The sequence below is a fragment of the Desmodus rotundus genome, chromosome 10 (assembly GCF_022682495.2).
Source record: "Desmodus rotundus isolate HL8 chromosome 10, HLdesRot8A.1, whole genome shotgun sequence".
Classification (NCBI taxonomy): Eukaryota; Metazoa; Chordata; class Mammalia; order Chiroptera; family Phyllostomidae; genus Desmodus; species Desmodus rotundus.
The window spans coordinates 98771714-98799094 of NC_071396.1; the positions used below are offsets into that span (position 1 = coordinate 98771714).

At 38.5% G+C, this 27381-nt stretch overlaps 1 protein-coding gene and 1 pseudogene across 2 annotated transcripts in view; one reads left to right on the plus strand and one right to left on the minus strand.

Annotated features, from left to right (window-relative positions):
* Positions 1-27381, plus strand: part of DCC (DCC netrin 1 receptor) — a 995961-nt gene that overhangs the window by 745169 nt on the left and 223411 nt on the right. The window lies entirely within an intron of this gene.
* On the minus strand, positions 19663-26076 carry LOC112322680 (large ribosomal subunit protein uL11m pseudogene; annotated as a pseudogene).

The following is a 27381-nucleotide window of genomic DNA, read 5'->3' on the forward strand; positions in this document are numbered from 1 at the left end:
CTGGATGCTGACTGTATTTGAATATGGATTTATTACTTTCCTGAAGAGGGAATTCCTGGATTGCAAAGTTGACTTTTTCAACTGATATCTGTATATTCTTCTATAATACTTCTATAATGCATAGCCTTCTATTATATGCAACGCTTGCAACAACCAAATGCAAGCACTCCTGGGCCTATCCTCTTGTAATTGTCTCTGAACATGGCACTGCTAGAAAATAACTGGTTCAGGAGCTTTACACAATGCACACAGTTGGCCCAGGTGCTGGCATGCCTCTTCCTCTCTCTCCCCATTCTGTTATCTTATTTCGTAGCTTTTAAAGAATTATAAATTACTTTTCTTGGATTGTTACCAAAAGGAAAGAAACTGGATATCAAAACACTGAAACACTGTTTTATAATTCCCAGTATGTTGATGGAGAGACAAAAGTCATGTTCTATTTTGATAGTTTTTCTTGTTTGGAAGGAAAGATCTCAAATATATTAATGTTTACCCCTGACCATTACCATTTCAAGGAACACAATGTACTTCAAAAGAAACATTGCAGTCAAATAATTATTGTATTCTTTTAGACTAACAGAATTATGACTTTTATGTTATTTTTTTCTTGGGATTTTTATTTAATATAGAAGGAACTAAGTCATGTTTTAAAATGTTATTCTGCATCATATTTGCAAATATAAAACATACTTGATCGTTATATTGATAAGCAAGGAGGGAATTTTAGTCATGCCAATATTTTTGCACACAGAGGGCCAAGATTTTTTTATGTAAAACTGGGAAGTCTCATTTATAGGAACTTGTTAAGGTTATGGCCTCCTTAACCCTAACAGTTAGATCAAGAAATCATGATCAACGGTATGAAAACAGAGAGTACCTTACACACTTAGTTAAAAGAACAAAGGGAAATTTTGTTACTCTTGTTCATGAAAACCAGGTAGATTACCTTATAAAACTGTAATCACAGACAAAAAAATCTAGATTCCTTTTCTGCAGGGTAAATGTGAACACAAATTTTGTTCTGGACAAATGAATGGCGTGAGCCGTAGATACTAGTTTTAGGCAAGAATAAGTCGTGATGCAATGATTACTTTTTTGTACTAATATTGTGCTTATGAGGAATAATATTTTATTAGAAAAGAAAATAATGCTTTACAGCATAGACTTTAGAATGTGACTGTTTTATTAGGAAAAATTTTTATAGGGATAATTTGCTTAAGATTTACTTTTAAATTTAATTATAATTTAAAGAAATGTTATAACTTAGTTAGTTGACTAGCATGTAAAGCACAGGCTAACAGAATGCAAAGAGCTTATTAAATTGGCACTTGAGTATTTTTCTGTTCCAACACAAACACTCTGGGAGTCGGATGGTTTAGTGTACCCGAGATTCAAGATGCTTGGGCTCTTTTAACACCTCTGTGAGATTTTGTAAAGTCACTGTGTCTCAGTTTCATTATTCATTCAACATTTACTCTATGCTTATCAAATGTCTACTGTATATATTACATATGTGTATATATGTATATGTCTATATATATGTATACATATGTATAAATTATACATTCCTCATGTACACTCAATTATATATATAATGCTAGATACTATATATCTACTTTATCTATGTCTATATATGCATAATGCCAAAGACATGAACAGTCTTTGTCTCTAAGGAGCTCAGAGTTTAGCAGAAAAACATGTGAGGGAAAATTCACTTTTTATCTAGTCACACTTAACCTATTTCAACTCTTTGAAGTTGACATTATATCCTCATTGGTGAAATGAGAGTCGGAGAGAACATCTCTGAAATCTCTCGTGGCTTTAAATATCTATCTGTAACTGTATTTCTACTTACAGATTCTCAATCATTTTATTTTTATAGAATTAGAGAAAATGGTACTGTATATTAACTAAATATACTGAACTTGCCTGACCAGTTCAGATATTTATCAGCTGAGTAGTGTAGGGTGATTATAAAGAATGAAATATTAAACCCAGGTTGAAAAGAAAAAAAGAAAATATCACTGGACATGGATTGTTGGGTTTAGGTTTTTTAAATGCAGAATATTGGATTCCTCTCCTGCACTCCTCTTATTGTTGCAATCTTTATCCATGAACACCAGATACAACTCCGTGGCTGTCCTTGTATCGCATTTCTGAAAGCTGGTACCCCATTAGTTAGTCACAGTTCAATACCGTGTGTGATGATGCCTTCTCTGCCATGCCACAGTAGAAAATGTGACTTGTTTCTTCCTGAATCTTAAAGCCTCTCACTCCTGTGTCAGCCAGCATCATTTGGCATGCTTAAATAACTTGAAAATGCGTTTAGTGGTCCTATAATTCCCTTCACCCAGAAACTACCCAAAGGGAGAACTTAAACGGCAACTTCCAGCTCCAGAAAACAACCTGATCATTTCAGCCCCAGGTGTTTTAACATCTTTAAAAAAAAAAAAATACAGAGGGAACCTAAGTGTCATTTCATGGGATAACTAACCTCAGAGGGGCATGCTTCTGAAGATGTGGTGTGAAAGCATGTGTTTAGACTGAGCTTTCTGTCTTCTAGCCTCCGGCTAGTGATAATTCTCTTTTCAACACAAGTGATAGGCAAGTGAATAGCTGAGTGAGGCATTTGCATTTGACCCCCGTCTGTGATACCCACTTGTTAGGTACTGTGAGCAACAGTGTGAAAATGACGAGGTGGGGAACAGCTAGAGCAATGGGAAACAAAGAGCCACTGTAAGTCATATTAATTTGCAGGTCCTCTGCAGTCTCCTGCCTGAAGTTGGGGCTGTCTCCTCTTGGCCGCGCAGACGACACTTGAGTTCGCATTGCTTCCTGAAAACCTCCCTTTACACAGGTGGCCTGGAACTGCCTCTCCAGGCTCGCCACACTTTCTGTAAATGGCCATCCCTCTTCAAATGTTAAACAGAGGCACGGGCCTCAGAGAGCTCTGGAAAAAATTATTATAAGTTTGTTTCTTTTTGAATCACCCTAAATCCTCATAAAATATGCTCTGAGGCTGAGTGTTTTAGAGCCAGAGCTCCAAGTCCTCTGCTCACAGATAGAGTGGGTCTCAGAGATGGATTTAGTACAGAGAAAGGAGACCTTAGATAATTGATTCCATTTCACAATAACCTAGGAAATGGCATTTGGTTCCTGATGGACAATTTAAATACAATAATATTTATACCCACAAACACTGGTGTTTGTCCTCAATCATAATACACAGAGATTTCTGTTTGAACACAGTGCCCGGTGCAGTTATCCATCAATTCAGTTCAAGGAGATGTAGATCTCGTGTGTTTATTTTATTGATCCCTTCATTGGTTCATTACACAACTGTTCTTTGAGCATAGCCAATGTCCAGGGAGTTATGACGGAAACACTTTGGGGAAGGGTGTGATAATAGGAGCATAATTATAAGGGAGGCAATGTTCCCTGATAGTTCTTACAGCATAGTCTTTCTGTCCGTGTCTATAATTAGTAGAACAGACTGGCTATAAATTTTTATATTATGTTAAAGTCAGACTACATATAATAATTCGTGAGACCCCCTCAAAAATAAAGCTGTATTTGCTCTGCAATTAGGATAGAGCCGTATTCACACACATGCTATTCTGCTTCATTTATAAAAATTGATACCTATTTTATTGTGGTAGCATACAAAATTTACCATTTTAGCCATTTTAAAGGTATAATAACGTAAGTATAGTCACATTGTTTTGTGACAATCACCACCATCCATCTCCAGAACTCTAGTTTTTTACAATGAAATAATATATTCCTCTTTTTTCTGTTTTTTTATTGTATTTTTTTCATTGCTGTTTAACCCCCTTACACCCTCCTCCCCTCCACCATCACCACATGTTTTTCATGTCCATGTGTCTCTTTTACCTTTCTACTCAATCCCTCCACCCCCTAAACTCTCCCCACCCATAGGAGTCATCTGCTCTCTATCCATGAGTCTGTCTCTATTTTGCTTGTTAGCTCAGCTTGTTCATTAGATTCCACATATGAGTGAAATCATGTGGTATTTGTCTTTCTCTGACTGGCTTATTTCACTTAGCATAATGTTTTCCAGGTCCATCCCTGCTGTCACAAAAGGTAACAATTTTTTCTTTTTAGTCTGTATCTATCAACTCTTAATACCCCAGTCCTTCCCTTCCTCCTGGCCCTGACGACCACACTGTTCTACATTCTGCACCCTGACTTACTTTATAAAAGGGTGAGGAAACCAATTCCTGGACAATGTTTGATTGCCTCTTCACTTTATCTTCCTAGAGAAATGAAACATTTTTGAAGTTTTGGGTCTTCACTCCCACAGGGAAAAAAGGAAGGAGATGATCAATCACAGTGGTCAAGAATATAGGCAAATGATTTAATTGGCCATGAAGAAATACCTCACTTCCCACTATTGATAGTACTTTCTGAATATTTCTGTTCCAATAACCCATGTTTATGATTTTAAAAAATCTCTGAAAAAGCTAACTGTCAAAGTTCATAACAAGGAACCAGAACTATGTGCACGGGATTGTCCCCAAGTAACTCTGCAAACCTAATTTTGGCCATTAGCTGCAGTTTCAGGTCCTGTCACAGTTTAGACTAGAGATCCTCACCCCAGTGATCTTTAAGTTCCAATAAGTCAACAGTTTCCACCTTTCTTCAGCAAAAATGTAATGAAAGGATAAGAATAAACAATGAATGGGAAGGATATTAGGATAGTAAAAAAAAGTTGGATAACCAATTTTTGAATAATATAAATGCATCATGCCAATTTAAATGCATTCTATAAATAAGTCAAATATGAGAATATTCGGGAAATTCAAAATATATCTTTGTATCGCACTATCACTCATTTTTTAGAGCTGTGCTTCCTAAAGTCTCCCAGAGACCACGTGTCCCATGGTCTTTGCTATGTTTTAAAAAGTGGTGAGAAATAGAAAGTCCCCTATTAGAGATAACAAAGGCTGTGAGAAGTATTTGATTTAACTTGGCTTTGCCCAAATTATTGCTTTCTACAAAAGCCTTTTATACTCAATGCGATCTTTAAAACTTTTCAAACTCACTCACCTGAAGGGCATCATGTATATTCCCAACAAGAACAAAGTGCTCCATGAATTGAGCAATCTCCCCCCCAAAAAAGTATGTTCTCACCTAAATTAATTTAAAGCAAATTACATTAAGTTTACACAAAGAGAGAGAGGGAGGAAAAATTAAATTTTTGGAAAGCTAGATGTGAATATAGAAATAGTCTTTCAAGTGCCTATGTGGCTAATTATAGAAGAGGGACCTGAGAATTACCTACGACGTCTATTAAAGACCTGAATAAGTTGGAGATACGATTAACTCTCCCTGCCAATAGGAACTTTTTAGAATGAAAATGGGATTAGAAAAACACTTTCTGGATGGTTCTCATCTTCATATTTCAAATACTTAAATACACCATTTTTTGCTCTTTTGTGTTTTGAGGTTATTGTGGTTTGCCCTTTGCAGATTTATTATAGTCACAGCCCTTTAGTATATCTGCACAAAGAAATTTGACAGAGACTAAACTATGTGATAGAATACCATTCTCTTTTGAGTTCTAGTCACACTTTAATATTGCCTTGTAATTTGTACTTCATCACACACATTTCTAATGGTTCCATTTCTGGTTAGCTCCAAAGGCACAGCTCACTTTAGCCTTTCCATGAAGTTTAATGAGATTTCCCTCAAGTCATACATTTTTGAAAAGTGGGATGTTTAATAATGGGCTTAAATTAAATGGACCTAGGTCTAGTTGTAAAGTCTCCAATTTTAATTTATTTCATGGAAGTTTCTCTTATCATTGGAATGATTGATTAGTTAGAAGACATGAACAGGTTCAGTTCTGCCACTTACTAAGAGCAGCTGTTAACCATGTGATTTGATTTTAGAGAAGTTGAAACATTTCCCTATGTGCAAAAAAAGAAAAATGTAATTCACTAAGATAGCTTAAAATATTGTTTACATTTGAAAACAAGTGTTAAACTACAAATACTTGAGCCTGACCCCTGTGGCTCGGTTGATTGGGCCTCATCCCTCAAGGTGAAAGGTCCCTGGTTTGATCCCTGGTTGGGGCACAGGCCTGGGTTGCAGGTTGGGTCTCTGGTCAGGGCATGTACGGGAGACAACCGATGGATGTTTCTCTCTCACACTGATGTTTCTCTTCCTCTCTCTCTCACCTGTCTTCTCCTGTCTCTAAAAATAAATAAAATCTTGGGAAAGATATAAATACCTCATCTGAAATAGCACGAGTTGTTGTAATTAACATTCTTGACATTTAAGAAGCACCTAGTAATAGTAATAATAATAATAATGGCAATAACTAACTTTCATAGGCATTTTGTATCTGGCAATGTGAGAAGCAATCAAATCAGCACTTAATTTAGTTCTTATAACAATCTTATTTATTAAAATAATTACTGGAATACTAACTTTGTGCTTATTGCTGAAAAAGCTACAGGACGGTAGTCCAATGTCCTTCTTTCCAAGAACCTACCTACACTCACGGACAGGGAGATAGACAGATAAGCAAACAGAGAAATGGAGAAGTAACACAATGCAATGGTAAGTTCTCTGAAGAAAATTAAGCACAGTAATGTGCTAGAGAAGGACTTAGTTTAAATCAGACTTCGGGAAAAGCCTTTTAAGGAGATGACACTCGGGCTGAGACAAAATAGGAAAGGAGCCAGCTTTATGCACATTCAGGGTAAGTCATTTTAAGTAATGCTAACAAGTAGTACAAAAGCCTCGAGGAGGGACCTGTGTGTACTCCACTGTGACCCTGAAATAACAGCAATATGAATGGAGCACAGATCGCTGAGTCAGGGTCTGATCGTGTGGGGCTTTATGGGACATGGTACAAATTGGGATTTCATTCTGTGGGTGATGGAGAGGGTTTTTTTTTTAAAAAGGGAGTGATCTCATTCAACTTTTTCAAAGATCAAACTGCTGTGAGAAAAATTCTTGGGGATGGACAGAGGGGAAGCGGGGAGACCAATTAGGACGTAACTGAGTCTTCTGTATAAGAATATTCTAGCTGGAACCAGCAGTCAAAGAAGATGAATAAAAAACTGGGAAAAGTCATGGGATGTGTTGGATCTAGAACCAATAAGATTGGCTTACGTGTTGGATATAAAAGACAGAGAGAAGAGAAGAATTGGGCATAGATATTAGATTTTTAGCTACAAAATACCTGAGTGGATTATAGAGTTCTTTAATGAGATGAGGCTGAGTGGAGGAAAAAAAATGGTTTAAAGAGAACAATCAATTATTTTTTGGATATTCTGAATTTAAAAAACTACTAGACATACAATTAGGGATGCCAATCACGTGGACAACTTGGTCCGTAAGACCAGAGGTCTGATCACTAGTCATTCAGGAGGGAGAAATTCAGGAGCAACTGTTGTATCAATGACACCCGGGGGGAAACTGTAGTTAGAAATAAAATGGTTGAACCGTGGGACACTGCACATTTGGAAGATGCAGGAATGGTAGGCAAAAACAAACAGGGGCCATGTCCCAGAAGCCAAGGGCAAAGAGTGTTTCCAAAAGGCAGGCGCTGCTCACGATGCCATATTAATGAAGGATATGGTAAAACAATGACAGCAAAGTGATCTGTGAGGGAGGAGGCATGAAAATGGAGAGTTGAGGGGCTGCCTCAAGCGACTTTAGATGATGTGTTCTTCTTTTTTTTTTTGAGAAGTTCTGCTCTAAAATAGAGCAAAGAATGGATAGCAACTTGAAAAGATGGTAAGCTTGAGGGAGGTTTTATTGATTATCTTATTTAGTTATTTTTGTTGTCATTTCTGTTTCTGAACATAAGAGGGACTACGGTGTTTGGAAATAGTGCAGTACCCAGGGGAGCATCAGGATGCAGAAGAGAGAGTGGAAATGGCAGGAGTGCAGTACTTTGAACAGGCAGGACGGCAGCTCTCAGTGGAGAGGAACAGGTGTGTCAGTCTCGGTGAGATCAGCAAAGGCAGAGAGTGGGTGTGGATGCAGTTATGTAGCTCAGTTTGGAGCTGGGATGATAAGCACTGAGAAACGGTCATCACGGCAGTGTAAAGTCTTAGAGGACTTGAAGACAAGGAAAAAGATGAGAAAGAATTCAGATTGTAGAAAAGAGATCATAACATACATGAAATTATGATTGCTCAGCGGTGTGGACCGACCATTTGAGATTTGTTGTCCTGAACTTAACATGAAATTACCTGACACGATTGTTTTTGCTTTTCTCCCTGTCGTTGGTTGTTTGGTCACAGGGCGAAGGTAGGCAGATAGCTGGGTTTTATTTGGTATCTGGGTTTTACTTTCATCTGAAGTACAGCTTGTTAAGTGGTCAAAGCTGATGGCTTAGCAAACTATGTTAAACAGTCTAAAAGAGTTCTGGCCATTTCCAAACACATTTCTGGCTTTTCCTCAATTCCAAATTCTAGCATGTATTTGTTATTAAAAGTTTGAAATGGAAGAATTGAGGTCACAGAGAAGAGCTTTACTTCAGCCCTCAAGGTTTACTGGCAATAAAAATAAAACCTCTAATTGTTTTAGCAGCTGTGGAGTGGAACCGTTAGGAAATGTTATGTTAGACTCAGAGAAAATTCAAATCAGAGAACTGGGCATGCATTTTATTAGCAAACATTGTTAACTTAAATAATAAACAAAACTAAACCAAATGGGCTTAAATTAGACAAGAAGTATAGAGCAAATGTTTCCAGGTAATAATAGTGCAACTATGTAAATAAAAGTAGTATTTTAAGATATAGCTGCTTTAGCAACACAACTGTCTAATATATAATCCCCTGAACTCATTTTAGTTAAATCTTATTAAAAAAACCACAACACCATAAAAGTCCTAGAGGAGAACATAGGCAGGAAAATTTCAGATATTCCACACAGCAATATTTGTATTGATATGTCCCCTTCAGCAGGGGACATAGAGGAAAGAATAAACAAATGGGACTTTATCCAATTAAAAAGCTTCTGCATGGCTAAAGAAAACATCAGCAAAATGGAAAAGGAACTAAGTGTATGGGAAAACATATTTGCCAATGAGACCTCAGACAAGGATTTGATCTCCAAAAGATATAAAGAACTCACACAACTCCACACCAGGAAGACAAACAATCAATTAAAAAATGGGCAAAGGACCCGAACAGACACTTCTCCAAGAAGGACATACAGAGAGCCCAGAGACATATGAAAGGATGCTCAGCATCAATAGCCATCGGAGATGCAAATTAAAACCACAATGAGATACCACCTCACACCAGTCAGAATGCCCTCAGAAGCAAATCAACAAATAACAAGTGCTGGCAAAGTTGTGGAGAAAAGGGCACCCTAGTGTGCTATTGGTGGGAATGCAGACTGATGTAGCCACTGTGGAAAACAGTTTGGAATTTCCTCAAATACTAAAAATGGAGCTGCCTTTTGACCCAGCTATTCCACTGCTGGGATTATAGCCTAAGAATCCTGAAACACCAATTCAAAGATCCTATGCACCCCAATGTTCATAGCAGCACAATTTATAATAGCCAAGTGCTGGAAACAGCCTAAATGCCCATCAGTAAGTGTATGGATCAAAAAACTGTGGTACATTTACACAATGGAATACTATGCAGCAGAAAGAAAGAAGGAATTCCTACCTTTCACAATGGCATGGATGGAACTGGAGAGCATTATGCTAAGTGAAGTAAGCCAGGTGGTGAAAGACAAATACTATATGATCTCACCTATAAGTGGAACCTAATCAATAAACAAACAAGCAAGCAAAATATAACTAGAGACATTGAAATAAAGAACTGACAGTGACCAGAGGGGAGGGCAGAGGGGGATAACAGGGGAAAGATGGGGAAGGGTCATCATAGAACACATATAAAGGACCCATGGACAAAGACAACGGTGGGAAGGAGGATTGAATGTGGGAGATGGGGGTGGGTAGTGTGGGGGAGAGAAGTGGGGGGAAATGGGGACAACTGTAATTGAACAACAATAAAAAGAAAAAAGAAAAAGAAAGAGATAAAAGCTATCAAGCCATGAAAAGACCTGGAGGAAACATAAAAGAAACTGGTTATCGGGGCTGCCATACTGTTCCAACTACATGACATCCTGGAAAAGGCAAAACTATTTTTACAGTAAAAAGATCAGTGGTTTCCAGGGGTTGGAGGGGGAGGGAAGGGTGACTAATCAGAGCACAGAGGATTGTTAGGTCAATGCAGCTACTCTGTGTGGCCCCACAGTGGTGGATGCATACATTTTGAACATTTGTCCAAACATACAGAATGTACAACTCCAAGAGTGAACTCTAATGCAAACTATGGACTCTGGGTGATAATGACGTATTCACTGATTGTAACAAATATACCCCTGCGGGGAAGGACGTCAATCCTGGGGGAGGCAGTGTATGGGGGAGGGTATTTGGGAACTCTGTACGTCCTGTTCAATTTTGTCGTAAACCTAAAACTGTCTAAAATTTAAAGCTTATTAATTAAAATAAATATCTAAGAAAAAATCACTAACATTAGACAATTAATATATATTCTCAATAATACTCAACGCTGAAATCTACTTATTTATTCTGTTGCTCTTTCTCATCGAAAATGATAGCCTCCATTATTTTGCCAAAGCTGTTTCAAACATCGCTCAGTCCACTGGGAAACTCTCCATGTGAAACTGATGGTATCCAAGAGCATCATCCTCATGTTTCTGGAACATTTTGTAGAAAGTACTCTATTTTTAATACAAATGGATTTTTCAAATACATCAAAAAGCACATAATAGGTTAAAAAGTATTGAAGAACAATTTAATGTTTTCAGAAAATTAACTTAAGGTCATGTTCCATATCTAATTTTAATGGAACTGGGAGAGATTGCTTGTGTTTTCTATAAATCACTTTGTCTCAAGGTAAACAATATGAAATTTTGTTTTCTTGTAGTAACTCAAGTTTCTTCTACCTAAACATTTATCATCTTTCAGAGAAATCTATTTGACAGACCGTGTGGTACTTTGGCTGAGAGGCCATAGTTATTAACCAGGTAGGTGCCTGTTTTAGTTTTACGTGGATAAAGAGAAACACACAAAAGGGATTTGTACGTGAAGAAATGCCTCACACTGACTTTAAACAAAATTAATCTTTTTAAAACATAAAGCTGACTGGAGCTTTGTATCTTTTATGCACAGAAGAATCTAAATGTCACAAAGAATATATGTCCATGTCCCTGGCTATAATAACAATATGTGCCTCTCAAGAGATGTCTATATTTTAATATTTCCAAGTTGAGTTTTCTTTTTAGGACTTCAGAGAGAAAGAAAAATACAAATTTGTGTCTCATTTAGATACTAATGTACATAATGCTCTTGATGAAATCAAATATAATGGCTCTTAAAGGAAACATTGTCATTTTAAAAAATACTCAAATGCTCTCTTCATTTGAAAGTTTCATCAGAACAAAAAAGGCAATGAAGAATTTAAAGATTGTTTCTGTTAGAGTCTTGGCTCAGTTCTCTCCTGTTTATTCATTTGTTTGAGTTAATTATAAATATTCATTGAGTGTATACCATGTGACAGACACGAGCTGAACACTTGAGCTCCGCCAGTTTAATAGGAAGCCTCCTGGGTTGCTTCTCAGTCAGGAACCCTCAACACCTCCATCCACGAGTGGCAACAGTGAATGAGAAATTCCGACAAATGACAACACACCAGAATGAATAGTTTCTGCTCTTATGGAAGAAACTAACTTTTCTGCCCTTGATAAAGGGAGCAGATGCTTGCCTGTGGTTTAGAGGTGGTTGGGGCATTTTCTGATAGTACGTGGCTTGATATACTCAAAGATGTTCTGAGTTTATAAGGCACCAGGTCTAGGGAGCTGAACCTCTGCTATGGGGGGAATGAACGAAGCTGGGCGTGGCTGAACCAGCTCTCAGGCTCCCAGCTCCAGCTTGAAGAAAGGGAAGTCGGAGGCCCAGAATTGAAGTTGTCAAACTCTAAGGAGCATAAAATCCCCCTAAACCAGGTGCTTATTTAAAATGCAGAACCCCTTCCCCCCCACCCTCCATCACACACACTTCTGACTCAGCAGGTCTCCTGTCAAGGAAACATTGTTTTTAAATAACAGCTTAAATGGTCGAGATGAGGATGATCTGCAGATCCCACTATAATAAAGTATAATTAGATCAATGGCTTTCAAATATTATCAGTACCAGAAAATGCCTTTATGTAATCAATTTAACATGGCATCTTGGTATAGCGTACACAGGCAAAGATGCAAAGGAAAGAAGCTGTCAGTTTGGGATGAAGGCCCCAGCTTATACTGGCCAGCAAGAGTGGCTCTTAATATTTTAAGGAATTTTGTGAGCCCATTGTTAAACACAATCATTATTAAAAATTAAGTTATATAAATTTACAATTAGATACATTATATTTTACAATGTTATATTTGAAACCCATTGCTTCCTTATAATTTTATTGCATTCTCCTATTATCTATGACTTGAGGTGATTTACCCCCAGTCTGCCTGGTGGAAATACTGTACAGTGATGGACATCTCCCAACTGTGCATGGGGATGCCCCACTGTGGCTTGACATCACCTAGGTTGGGTGTATTTACACCACAAAGCTCAGCAAATGCTACACAAAGCAAGGCTTCCTCTATTAGCAAGCTAGTTTTAAAATATTTATTAGTGTACCACCAGACAAGAATGAATGCCTGGGAGTGCCAGTTCCTCAGCCCTTTCTTCAAACCCCTCAGTGGACTGTGAGGCCCCTCAGGGAAACAAAACATAGTTCAACAAAGAAAAAAAAAACAAAACAAAATGCTTATCTAATTATATCATGGCTATGAACATGCAGAGGTAAAAAATCAGAAAGAAAGAATCAGAGAAGGATCAAGTCCTTGAATATGAAACACACATTTTATTATTATTTTAAAAACTTTTTAACATATTGATTTTAGAGAGAGAGAGGAAGGGAAAGAGAGAAACATCGATTGGTTGCTCCACTTACTTATGCCTTTGTTGGTTCTTGTACGTATCCTGACTGGGGATTGACACACCGAGATGACTCTAACCAACTGAGCTACCCAGACCAGGACAACACGTGCATTTTCCACATGTTGTCACGAGACTAGGAGCCTTGATATTTGATTCATGATCCTGGAAAGAGCACTGGGGTAGAGCCAAAGAATCATTGGTGCTACCTGGTTATCTTTCTGTTCTCAGTCTCCTTTATATTATAGTGATTAGTAAGGTGGGAGAAGAGACTTTATGTAAAACACCATTGTTTAATCCAGAAAGTTGTCCACCCATCTTCAGTGATGATGATGTGATAAACACTTCTGTCCCTTATTTGAAATGTAAGTGACCATCTTGCATAATAAAACCACATTTAGTATTTACATTAGCAAATTTACTTACAGAATTTTTCTTACCCACTATCTACAATCTACACTTTTTAACATTAACATATAATTGACATGCCCCAAAGTGGAAGACTTAAACAGCACCTTTAATATCTTCATAGTGAATATATATCATTTCATCAAAAATGGATTATTTCAGCCTTTTAAAATATAATGATGAGAAGGTTTTTTGTGATTTAGAAAAAATAGGGGTTTTTTTCCCCTGAAGGGACTTTAATATCTGTTTTACAGAACAATGTGTAGTCTTGTGTCTGTCATTTCATCATGTACTCATTAATTTTTATTAGTTTATTCAACAAAGAATTACGCACCCATTGTTTCACCATTAAACACTGGCATCCCCTAAGAGGCCTCATTGCTAAATGACCTGAAACTTGGATTACCGAGGCACACCACCTGTGTCGTAGTCCGTGGCAAGCTAAACAGACCAACGTGCACCCTCTTTGTCCTGGTTTAGAACTAGATACAGGCAGAGCTAATGCTCACTTTAGAAATCTTCACGTAAAGGTCAGAAAATATTTTAAGGTTCTGCATATGGATATTCAGTTTAGAATACCAGAGGAACGCTGGTTTCGGGCCATCATTTGCCTGATCTCTCTCTCTCACTGACAGTAAATACTTGGATTTGTAGAAATGCCAGCACATATGACACCATGCGGTTTGAGGTTCAGTTTCCCTGAGGTGTACGTCCATATGTACACTTGTCTAGTATACTCCTGAATAAGTGAGTGTGCCTCCTTCTGAGAGCATTTTATAGAACCCTAGCTTTGATTTCGGAATTAATTTCTTTCCTCCACACTGAGAAGGGCGTGGATGTCAGGAACTTTACTATGGGGTAAAACTTGACACAGTGGCACGCACAGCAGTCAGATAGTATCAACACGAAAATATACTCATTCTCTGACGTACAGGTCTCGTGAGGAACTGACACAGATGGGAAGTGATGCTCTGTAGCCGAAGGGAGAAATGTCTGTCATGCTGTCATATGCTATTTGGTTCAAACTCAGTATGCAAACACTTTTGTTAAGATGCTATTCTTGGGAAATATACTTCTGCATGTGCTCTTGGCTCTTTGCATGAGAAGTCACCAATGACTGTCAAGTGTGTGATATGATACCTGTCATAAGAAGCACACAATAAAAGAAATGTATACCTAGTTTAACTATCAATAGGTGTACCTGTGAAATGAATTATACATTACAATGTCTTTCCCCAAAGCCGATAATCAACTGTTCTTTGCCTGACTTCGCAGAGGGTTGTGACTAATGATAGAACTGGTTTGAGGAGGCTGTTCTCCATAATGAACTTGAGCCTTACTCAATTCTGAACTTTGTATTTGATGGAGAGTTTTCAGAGCCCAGAAAATAACACTTATGTATTAATTAGATTCAAACTCGTAAATGTGTGAGTCATACACAAAAATTCTATTTAATCTTCAAGATGTTAGGTGGATCTTTTAGCATTAACAGTTTTAGTTCATTCAGCTCTCACTAATCTATAGTTTAGCACACATACTCAACAAAAAGTGAATCACCAAGAACTATCATTATCTTGAACCTATCATTTTAATTTTGTTGATTGAAAAAATAAATGCTGAAGGGCTCTTAAGGGCCTAGTCTTCCAATCATCCACCTGATATATTTGAGTTCTCTTTACATCTTCTTCTAGCTCATGCCTGAACTGTTCTGCTGACAGGGAACATACTTTTTTTCGCTCGGAACAGCCGTTTTTGTCATATGTAGGTCTCACTTCCAGAAATTTATATTCAAAGTGAGTTGCTCTATCACCCTATAACTTCCACTCATTTGTCATAATTATTTCCTCTGAGACTCTAAAGAATAAACCGAGTGAGTCTACTGACTTTCTTTTATGGCACAACTCTAAATATTTGAAGATGTCTGTCAAGGCCCCCTTGCCTCCACCAGTTCTTCTCCAAGCTAAATATCCTGAGTTTCTACAAATATTCTTCATTTGATTGTCAGTTTCTGGTTTGCTAATATCATCCTCCTCTGCATAGTTTACAGATGCCATGTGATTAGTAAATTTAGGGTACCTTTCTCATCTTAAATATGATATTATCATTCATTTAATCCATAGCCAATATGATGTCATGAGTGGTCACATTATCTTGTGGACTCACTATAGAGCTGGTTCTCTTCTAAAACCCTTGAGTATTTCATGGATGATCCCACAATTGGCATCTCTTTCACTGTGTTCATGCTAAGCTTTGTACAACTTATATGCAGGCGAGGCCTCTTTTTCTTCATCACATTTTGTCTCAGATGAAATCTATTATGACAACCTCTCAAGGTCCCTGGGAACCTTCATGCACTTATCCAACTTCAGTAAATACAGATTGGTTGTGTCAGGCAGTGTGCAAGATGCTAATTCTGTGGTCCAATTTTTTGATGCGTCACCCAACTTCAGTCGGCTTCCTCATTCCCAGCAATCTTCTCCTCCACTCTAATTCATCCATCATACCCAGGCCACACCTTACCTGTGTTTTCTTTCCCTTGAAGGGACTTTCATTCAAAACCTTAGACTCTAAAACCATCTGAAGTGATGTTCTCTTTCCCTGCAGATCTTTACTGTCTTCACTCGCAAGAAACCGATTACCTCACACACACAGCTTCACCCCTTCATTCCCCCCTCCATTTATCATTTTCCTCTTTAGCTCACCTTCTTTTCTTTTCTTTTTTTTTAATATTTGAAAATGTTTTATTTTTCCTATTCTAAACATTATTTTCAGCTGGATCTTTTGGATGTCCATGTGACTAATGGTATTCAACACCTTTAATATTCTATTTTATTTTGTTTTTCTTTGCTTTAAAACTATTCTCATTTATCCCTTATCACTCCTATGAGCTTCCTGACCTCTTCCTAGAGTCAAGCTGTGAACGTTATGGGAGAAAATCTTGCAATGGTTGAAATGCCTTGATCTGAAGGACCCTAAACAAGCCACTAACCCTTTCTTCATGTTGACATTTTCAGTTCTTTCCACATCATCATTGTGTCAGTTTTTACTCTAATACTCCTTCAGGTTTCTCTGTATTTCTCTATGTCATATATAAACGTAATTCATATACTGATTCTGCTTTACACCAAAATCCACACTTTTGTCCGTATCCAAAAAGTCTAGTGGCATGTAAGGCTTGAGCTCCATCGACCTGGTCCTTTTTCATCCAAACAAAAATTATATGAAGAAACAGTTTGCCTATACATTTAACAAACATTTGAAGCTGATTTATTTAGATAGCTATTATAGGTTCCCATTTTATCTCATTTCCTGTAGTTTCAGGGTCAATATATTTATTATATTTTTATTCAAAACCACAACAAAAAGAGTTGGTTAATAAGGAAAATAGTTCTCCTGCCTGGCTTCATGATTCCCCTACTGAACTGTGTCTGATTTTACTTAAAAGTCTCCTGAATTATTTTTGGCCCAGTATTGACAACTTCATTACTGGTGTAAACACTCTTTTATATGGAATAGTTTCAGGGCTCAACACAAGAGTGAGATAGAGAAATAGAGTAAATATTTCTCCCATTCTTCCTAGTCTCAAACTGTATTGATCAGCCAGGCTTTTGTTGTGTTTCTTCTTCATGGCCCCAAAGTAGCACAAAGCTGGTCAGATGTATTACACCAATCATAAATATTCCCTGCAGAAAACCATCCTTCCCTTAAATAGTGACTTCAGTGATAAAATAATTTAAGTCCCTTATTTTATAAAACTGTATACAGTATAGACATGTCTAAATACTTCAACAATTTAGTAACAAACCTGAAGCTTAAACTCTGGTTCTCTGCCCAAACTAGTGTGCGTTCTGTTCTATACTGGGAAAAAAAAAAAGAAGAAGAAAACACAAGTGTACACTCACAAACTCTCAGTGACCTGATAGTGGTTTTTAATACCTAAATCTCTTGAAAAAAATAGTAATTTGATTCATAATGATTGGTTTAATGCTGAAGCTTTTGATAATCATATGGTTTGTTCCTCTCACCCTCTCTTCTCCCTTATAAATATATTCATTGTATTACTTATGCCAGACAAATATGTGTAACAAAGGGAGAGTCACATAGTTTTTGTTTGACAAACCTCATAAGTATGAGGAAGGATGCCCTCTAGATAGCCAATTTCCATTCTTTTCATTTTCATGTTAATGATGTTATTTAAAGTTATTGGATACACAGCATCAGATGACACTATTTCAAGTGACTTCATGACACGGAGGGTGCATCGTGTAAGGAATATCAAGTAGAATTTCTCAGGTACTTTCCCCTTTAAAATGCACAGGAAGAAATGCAATTACTATTTATTATTTAGTTACCTAATGCCTGCCCATCATGTCTCCTTTAATTTGGCCCAGTAACTTGTAATTAAAAGAACCATTATCCCTGCTGGATGTGGGCACAGAGTCACATCATTTCCATGAAAGCCTGTCTGCTGTCTCACTTTAATGAAAATTTAAACCTCTTAGAATGGCATGTGGTACCTGGAATTATTTTTCTTTTGTCTGAATAGAGTTACAAGGAGAAAGAATTCATAGGAACACGTCTCTATTCCTTTATACAGATTCATGTCTTTCAAACATCCATTTCCTTTTTTTGAAAGGATTGATAAGAAAAGCAAGGAAGTATTTATTCAATACCATAAGACCATAAGTTAGTAGAGCAGAAAGAAACAAACAAATGAAAAAACCTGGACTTTCCCTCTTCCTTCCTTTCAGTTCAGAATTATTTTTGCCTTTTTAAAAAATTGTGGTAAAGTATACATAATATAAAATTTAACATTTTAACCATTTTAACTGTACAACTCATTGGCATTAAGTACATTTACATTGTTGTATAGTCATAGTAACTGTCTCTAGAAATTTTTCATCATCCCAAACAAAATCTCTATACCCATCAAACAGCAACTCCCCATTCCCTTCTCCCCTTAGGATCTGGTACCCACTGTTCTTTCCGTCTCTATCATTTTGCCTATTTTAAGTACCTAATCCAAGTGGACTCATACAATATTTGTCCTTTTCTGTCTGGCTTATCTCACTTAGCATAATGTTTTTGAGAATCATCCATATTGTTGTGTGTTACAATAATATATGCTTTTTTATTGCTAAGTATAATTTTATTGTACAGATACACTGAATATGTTTATCCATTATCCTATTGATAGATATTGAGTTATTTCCAGTTTGAATTAATTTTTATGTGTAGATTGAAAGAGAAGCCAAATTTCTTTTTTTGTTTTTCATACAGACAGCCAGTTTTGCCAGCCCCATTGTTAAAAGGCTTGCCTTTCTTCATTGAAATATTTAGTGCATTTTTTGAAAAGCAATTGACTTAAATATTTGTTTCTGTTTCAGGACCCTATTCTGTTCCACTGGTTTATTTGTTTATCCCTATGCTAATGCCATGTTGCCTTACTTCCTGCACATTTATAGTTAGTCTGGAAATTAGGTAGTAGAAGGTCTCTAATGTTGTCCATTGAGATCGAACATTACCATTATCTTCCTTTTAGACCATTATTCTCCACAAAGACCATACAATCTTAGGAAAATGCTCTAGATTCCAGTAGAATGTAGACCATTATCCTTTATAATTAAGCAAGTAAGGCCAGTAAAAGAACTTTCTGCCCAATCTGTGCACACGTGGGTGACTGAAATAAAGCAGGAAGAGGGCTACTGGTTTTTGCAGTACCATTTATGACCAGGCATTCTGAAAAGTTACTTTTAGATCTTGTCATATGTAAATGTAATTCTTAGAACAAAGTCTCAGAGATAGTTTTTACTATCTCTATTAGTAGATGAATAATGTGAGGAATCAGAGAACTAATTTGTTGAAAATATTCAGCTGGATTTCCTTTCATTCTTGATGGTCATGGCCAATGAGTATTCATTCTGAGTGATCATGTGGGCTTCCCGCATTAGGTCTGACCACTGGGTTTTCGGCTATCGACAGGTCTGCCTGTCCTTTCTAGGCAGTTGTCACACTGAATACACACATAATCCAGAGAGCAGTTGTTTTTTGGGGGGAGAGGGTGACAAAAGATATTCGTTTAGGCTTGATCCCTTGATACATCCATACATGTAAAAATATATAATCTAACATCAGAGAAAACATCAGGGTAGGCTTGTGTCACCTTCCCTCCTCCCCTTTAGCTCAGACTTCCCAGTGGCCCCCTCTCCAGCTGTTCCTGTCAAAATCTTGGAGTGTGCGGGCAGCGGTCACCTCTTGGCAGTTTCTGCCTGAGCTGCCAAATCTGCTTTTTGCTGAGCAGCCAAGAATGTGGCTTACTCCTTCTAGAAAGCTGCCAGCTCCTCTGAACTGAGGTCCTTTACCACAAAAATGCCCAGGGACCATGCAGAGCCAATGAGGGAACAGACAACAGAAGACATGGTCACATCCTCCAGGGCCAAGTCATTTCCACATGCAATCTTGTACACGTGCTTCAAGCCACCAGGCCTGCCACCTCCTTCCCTGCCTGCCAGGCCCCTTTCTCACTCCCAGCAGCTGCCTTCGGGAAGTAGGAAGCAGTGGGTTGAACAATCTTGACTACAAACATCCTTCCAGGCTTCTCAAAGGTCTTGATAGGCAAAGCAATGCCTTCTTTAATATCCTTTTGCTCCTTGTTGAACACCTTGCAGAACTGGTTGGTGGAAATGCCTCACTGACCCAGAATGGGGCTTAGTGGAGGCACGGACATGGCCTGGCCTGCCGGCAGAATGGGCCAGACCACATGGTGGACCTTGGGATTCCCACCCGGTCCAAGTGGCCCAGCCTAGCTTCGACATGATGTGGGGTTCATGGCCTTATTTCACCTTAGGTCAACAGCAAAGGAGACTGCTCTGGGCTCCACCATGTTGGGTCCAGAGAGTAGTTGTAATAATTCTATAAAATGCAGTGGAACTTCCATAAAAATTGTATCCAAAAGTACTTTATTTGAAAGTGAGTAGATGCCAGAAAACTCAATTTGGATACCCATTGTTTTTCAAAATCGTTATTGACTACAAAAACTCAGACAGAAATAGCACTCTTTTCTGCCAAAAAAAAAAAATTGTGACAAACTGTGCTGACAGCATTTAAGACAAATAGTTGCAAAATTATACATTAGTCACATAATCAATTTAAATAAACAACTGGATGATCATTATCTTGCCACCTCTGAGAAAGAAGACTCAGCAATTGGGTTTAACCTTTAGATCTATATCACTTACTAAGAAAACCTCAGAAGGCGAGTTGTCTAAAACCTTTAAATCAATTACTTTCTAAAAGAGCCTCATGGAGCCCTGTGCTTGACCTTCACATGGGAAAACTTGTAGATATCAGTGGTGAAAAGTAATTGTGTTTCTTATTTTCTTTGAATTTATCTAATATATATTGCAGATGATTTTCTTCATGACAGCTACTTATACTATAGAGAAATGCACCATGTCTGGGGCAATTTTATTTGATTTTTGCCCCACTAGTGAATCTTCTAATCTATAACGAGGGGATATATCATGCTGGGTCCTGGTGTTCTAGGTGAATGTAGATAGTCGTGGCTTCTACCATTATGCGGTGTATTCCCTTCTGAGGATAAATGTTACATTTATGTACTAGGCTTATATTACATGAGATTAATATTATTTTGGAGATACCTTTATGAGTATAGTAACCAGTGAAATAGCCATCTTATAATTATGCACCTGAATCCTTACAAAAACTTTAGACACAGAAGGAATTGAAATACTGCTATTTTCATTCAAGGAGACATTAATGGTCTGTCCAAGTTCACACACATTGCAGGAGATCTGTATACTCCTATGAGCCTTATAATTGCGGTAGACACTAAGATTATATATCAATATAGGAAGTATCAGGGCAACCAAGGAACTCATTTTCAAGAGGAAGGGTGATATAATCATGTAAAACTGAATTTGGACAAGCTTGTAGCAGAAGTTTGCTAAGGAGAGCCTGACCCACAATATGGGGGACATTTACCTAGATGTCTGAGAAGTTACATCGCTTATATTTGTGGAAAAGGCCTTCACTGTCTGTTATGTGTCCTGTGCATTCAATACACCTGATCATATCTAACCTTCAAAGAAATCCAACAAAAATCCATCACTATTCTCCATTTTACAGTTACAGAAACTGGAAGAAGGAAAAGCCCAATAAACAGAAAAGATGAAATGACCCTTCAAAACTTCTCCCAGGTGTATAATTTTATAGTTTTTCAAACCCCCAATCGCCATGATTCACTGCAGTTTTCTTCTTTGTTTTCAGTTATTAATGTTCTCTGCTATGAGCTCTTTAGTGGTGGCTCGTGTTGAAGAAGACTGTGGACTAGAGATGACTGTTGTTCTGATGAATGAGTGAATTCGCAGGCAGAGATAACAGTGCGAGGGGATTACAGCTACAGAGAGGCCTACAGTGGATTATTACATTGTTGGGCCCTTTGATTGGAGTTGCTGACATGATTAACAAGAAAAATGCTCCTGAATGGTAGATGAAACCTCATAGATTTCCCCTTGAGTAGAAGAATTTATACGTTTTGAACACTAATATTCCATCCCAGGAATCAGAGAGTTATGATGATAGACCTCTGGTTTTCCTTGGTTTTATTGAAGGGGGATGGAAATGATAATATGATTCATAGAATTTCTTTAATGTGGACTATCCAAGAGTTGAAATACTACTCTAGTTTATACCTTGTATCTGAGCATGTGAAAGAGTTCATCAGAAAATGGTAACATATCACATTTGAATAAGAACGAGGGCAGGGAAAGACTATGCTTGTAATTTTACTTTTGTTAGAGAAGAGTCATAAGAAAAGAAGGAAAACTATCTAGATATCCACAATTTTAGTTCTAGAATCAGAAAAACACTCTCACTAGTGTATAATCCACAAGCAGAAACAGTCCTGCCTTCACCATTTTCCAGAAGAATAAATAACAGAATTTGATTATTTTTATATTAGATCATTTGGGGGGGGAAATTTTTAAAAAGAAGGAGATATTAAATAAAATTACAGAAAAATGCTAATATTTAAAAACTAAAAAAGAAATAAATAGAAGGCTAACAATAGAACTTATGTACAGCCCATGGACATGAACTAAGGTGGGGGAATACAGGTGGGAGGGGTGTGCAGGGGGGAGGGGAATAAGGTTGGGAATAGGACAACTGTAATAGCATAATCAATAAAATATATTTTTTAAAAAAGAAAGCAACAGACACAAATGCACAGAAAGCTGCCATCCTTGCTATTCCTCACACTGAATATTTTCCCATTTCTGAGATGACCTGAGCCCACCCTGAGTTAATATCAAAAATCTGTTATAGCCTCTGCAGGCTCAACAATTGTATCTGATTGCCATAGTTATAGTCAATTTTATAAATGAAAAGCAGAGAAATAAAAGCTACTAATCCTGGTTCTATTGCTGAAAAGACCAAAAATAGAGCTATTCAGTTGTCTGCGTAGGAATACTTCTAGGAAATGTGTTAAGCAATGAGCTTCAAGGGATAAAGGCTTTGGTGTCAAAATGGACTCAGTGTTAAGTCCCGATGTTCAGTCGTGTCGCCTTTTTGTAGTTAATTCACCATCTATCCATAAAATGAGACAATACTAGGTCCTCACTCTCATGAGATTGTTTTTGGGATTAAAATAATGCCTCTAACTGCACAGTATAGTTGCCCCCCTTTATCTGTGGGGCATATGTTCCAGCATCCTGAGTGGAGGCCTGAAACTACGGATAATACCCAACTTTCGCCTTTTCACTCAAAGGAAGCCATTTACAGCTTCTCTTGAAATTGCCAGCATCTACCACTGTCCTGTGGGGCCATTAAGAAGTAGCATAAGGGTTGCTAGAACACAAGCACCGCCTCACTGAGACGGTCTGTCTGGTAACCAAGGCAGCTACTGTGTGACAAACAGGTGGGACCATGTACAGCCTGCAGATGCTGGACAAAGGCGTGGTCCACATGCTGGGTGAGATGCAGCTGGACAGTGCAAGATTTCATCACACTACTCAGAGTTGTGTACAATGTACAATTTATGAACTGGTGACTTCTGAAATTATCCCTTTGATATTTTTGGACTGTGGTTGACCACAGGTAACCAAAACATTAGAAAGTGAAACTGTGGATTTGGGGTGGGGGTACTCTACTTAGCACAACTTGTTATTATAATTTTGATTATTAATATTTCTGTGTTTCTCTGAGGCTATGTTTACACTCACAGACCAGTGTATCAAAGTAATTTTTTAAGGTTCATATTTAGTCAACCCATTTAAACATATTTGTAATAATGGCAGATACAGATATCTTCCTTAATATAGAGTCATGTTCTTTTGTGTACACATTGCTTAAGTGCACAGAGAAATATCTTTAGGGCATAGCCTGTGCTTTTGATGCAGAAGAACCATTGAAAAATTGGGGGGAGTCAGGAAGACCTTAGAAACATCACCTCTTTGGCAGCATTGATTTCTGAGCTTCTAAAAGGGCCTGAGTCCCTGCCCCTTACCTGGCCCAGAGGCTGTGATATGGAGGAACTCAAGTAGGACACAGCAGGGCCGCCCAGGGCAGAGAGATGGTGAGCTGTGGTGTAGCCTAAACCTGGGGCTCAAAAAGGCTGCCTGGTACCTTAAATGTATGCATGTCAAGACCTTGGCTGAGCTGGAGAAAGCTGAGCTGCTAGGTGTCAAAGTAGCCAATCAAGAAGAAGCCAAAATGAAACTAACCATCATGGCTTTAATCATGTCATTGCTGTAATATGAACGAGAGCCCACCCAGAGAAAACTCCAATGCCCCTGTTCCGTTTCTGCCTTGCAATAGCATCCTTGGAGGGTCAGGAGGATCGGGGGTTGTCTCTTTCATTGCCAAGGGAGCCGTGAATAGAAGGTTTGCAGTTTCATGGACCTTGGGGCTGGAGGTGGCGGAAGGGCTAGGAGAGAAACAGTAGGAATCAGAGTAGAGAAAGTGTCTCCATGGTATCCCCTTCAGTTCCCCAGAGGGTGGTCTGGGCAGAGATGCCTCAGGGACAGGTCTGTTGAAAGGACTGAGAATGAAGGTGCCTGGGCTGTGAGTGTGCATGTGCAGAAGAGCTCGGCCGCTGCCAGTTGGGGGGATAAGACCTGGACCACAGCTTCCTTCAGGGACCACAGTGCCCCCTTGGCCATGATTATGCAGTGCACGGGAGGGCAGCATCCGCCCAGGGCCTGCTGGGTCAAACCATTGTAATCACCTCCGGTCACACACAGGGTTTTATTTCTTAATTAATTATTTTTTTATTTTTCAATTACAGTTTATAATCAGTATGATTCAGTATTAGTTTCAGATGTATAAGACAGTGGTTAGACAATTACATACTTTACTGAGTGGTTGTCATCGTCATTGCCCCCCGACCTGGCCCCTATACATTGTTATCACAGTACTATTGACTATATTCTCTTTACTTAATATCCCTGTGACTGTTTTATAACTACCGATTTGAACTTCTTAATCCCTTCACCTTTTCCACTCAGCCCCCCAATCCCTGTAGGGTTTTAAGCAGAAGTGGGCTTCTAGATGGGAAACTTCTGGATGGAGATAAGCAGGGACAGGAAGAATTGGCACTTCTTAGAACCAGCCCTGGCTTTTTGTTTTCCCTTTCATGTCCACTTGCAGTAAAGTTCTTAAAACGGAGAATGGGTTGAGGGTTTGTAATGAAGAAGGAATGGAAGAGGAGCTCTGGGAAGACTGAGGCCCGACCATGGCCAGAAATAAGGAGGAAACAATGGTCACTGCAAATGTCAGAGCAAGAGAATCGTGTTGAGTCTTTGATTTAGAGAGTAAAAGAGAGGGAGTCAGGTGATGTGGAGCCTTCAAAAAGACCTCAGGCTCCATCATAATCATATACATTTCCAATGGGGATGGCAGGACACTCCGGTCATGCTGTTGCTGTGAATTGTATTTAGGATGGAATAAACTGATGTGTATAATAATGTACTTTTTTCATTAGCTGAAACATAGTCTTAACTCAATCAATATCTGTCCCATTTGCCCAGGAAAGTGCAAGAGGGGTGGATGTAATAATGACTTAATCAGCAAACACATATTAGATACTGAGTAGTGATAGCTTTATTCATGATTAAAAACAAGGAAAGAAAATAATAGTCTAAAACAAGGTTCTTGCCTGTAGAGAGTATTTAGTCTTATTGAGAAGACAGAAAACAATGTTGAACTCCATCACGGTAGTATTTAAAAACGAATGAATTCAAGAAAATAGTGTGATAGCACTGTCAACAGCAACTTACTGTTGGGCTTGACAGTTTAAATGACTTTACAAAATGTTTTTTTGAAAAATGGGCCAGTATCTCATTCTCCAACATCTCAATGAAACAGTTGCTCATACTGTTCTGTGTCATGAACAAACCCTTCATTTCCTAGAGACGTCTGGACCTGGCCTTTGGTGTAGAAGAGGATGATGAGTGTGTGTGTGTGTGTGTGTGTGTGTGTGTGTGTGTGTGAGAGAGAGAGAGAGAGAGATCTGACCAGTGAAGCTGCAAGGTTCGCACACTCACTTTGTCTCCCTCATATTGAAGTATGACAGTACTATAAGTGGTGAGGGAGAGGACCCCAAGGCTCTGCAGGCCACCTGACTGCAACTTCAGAAGGGACATTTTCGACGTGTTGAACCAGTGTGACTCTACACTGTGGGTATTTCTGGATTCAGAAGGGAAGCAGCAGGAGGAGGAAGGCAGTCCTGCTTTGGTCCATGTGGCACAGTGGCTGGCGCAGAAGGAGATGTCACTTGAGCTGGCAAGGAGTCGGGGCCTCCTTAGGAGTGTGAAGACAACTTCTAACTGTACTGTAGATTTTGGGGGGCGGGGAGAAATCTCTCATAAAGAAGAGCCATCATGTAGACAGCTTGGGGAAGACACTTCAGCCGTGACCATAGGGACACAAATCAGTCCCCGACCTGACAGTTCAGGAAGGCGTTGGTACTTGGCTGCCATCTTGAGCAATCTCATTGTAAGGGTCTCTCTGTGGTAGACACTGAAAATCATTTCAAACGCCTGCTAAGGAGGCAAGTAAGGATAAGGATGGGGGGAGGCCAGGTCCTGCTGTCACTTTGCTCTGCACTATTCTGAGTAGCTTCCCTATCAGTGTAATCAAAGGGTGAGCTTATCGAATAACACTTCAGTCTGTTGTGCTCTCAACAAAGAGTTAGAATAATTTACTGGCAAACCCTACGGTGTAAGAAGCTACAAGGAAATTTGAGGCTTCTAGTTTAGAAACTACTGGAAAGCAGGATTCAGGCTCTGCCTTTAAATGAGATTTTCATGGAGTGTTTGCCAGGTAATGTGCATATATATAGCGTGGCCACTCAGCTGAACAGGCACACAAAACTGTTCTGACTAAACATTCAGCTGGTTTCTCTAAAGAAATCTAATCCTAAAAGTCTTCTCTTGTCTGTTAAATCTGCTGTAGATTCTACCCTCAAGCAAGTTTGTTAGGAAAAATAGAACAAGGTATGAACTGTTCTCAGAGGTTCATTTGTCAAGGACAATGGCCTACCATTCTCAGCAAAGCATCACAAGGCACAAGGTAGTGCCCCTTATCGCTATGAAAAATGTGCATTAGCTTCTGCATGTTGCACACAGTTTTGTATCAATGAACAGTCAGGTTATTTTGCTGCTGCAGACATAACAGCTTTTCTTTTTGCATTTCCCTTTCTCATCATACTGGGAAGTTTGATACTTTATTACTTCAATCTTATTTTGTAAAAATGCACTTGAAAAGTATTTCCCTTTCAAATATGAACCACCAACAGAGAAGTTGATGTTCCAGTTTTCGTATCTACAGTTACAGGGATTTAGAATGAAAACCAGTGGTGATGTGCCTATGACCAATGAGCTCCATGTGACCCTCAGAATAACGTTACATGACTGGAACCAAGGGTTCTAGTACAGATTCCTTTTTGT